Here is a 231-nt window from a genome sequence, read left to right as displayed (position 1 = left end):
CCGCCTATTTCGATAAGCGTCTACTGGGATCCATAATATCCTTCCGTTTCTTTATGAGGGGGAGACGCCCATCGCAGACCAAACATGTACAGAGCAGGTAGAGACGCGCGCCCTGTGCTGTATATTGGTTTCCAGGGAACACGAGCTATGAAGAGGGATGGGTCTCTGAGGCAGCCTCATTTTCTTGTCACATTTCCTTCTGTTTTCCCTTTGCTTCCTCAGGTACTATGG

The sequence above is a fragment of the Penaeus monodon genome, chromosome 27, assembly GCF_015228065.2.
Source record: "Penaeus monodon isolate SGIC_2016 chromosome 27, NSTDA_Pmon_1, whole genome shotgun sequence".
NCBI classification, from domain to species: Eukaryota; Metazoa; Arthropoda; class Malacostraca; order Decapoda; family Penaeidae; genus Penaeus; species Penaeus monodon.
This window is presented reverse-complemented; position numbering follows the sequence as displayed.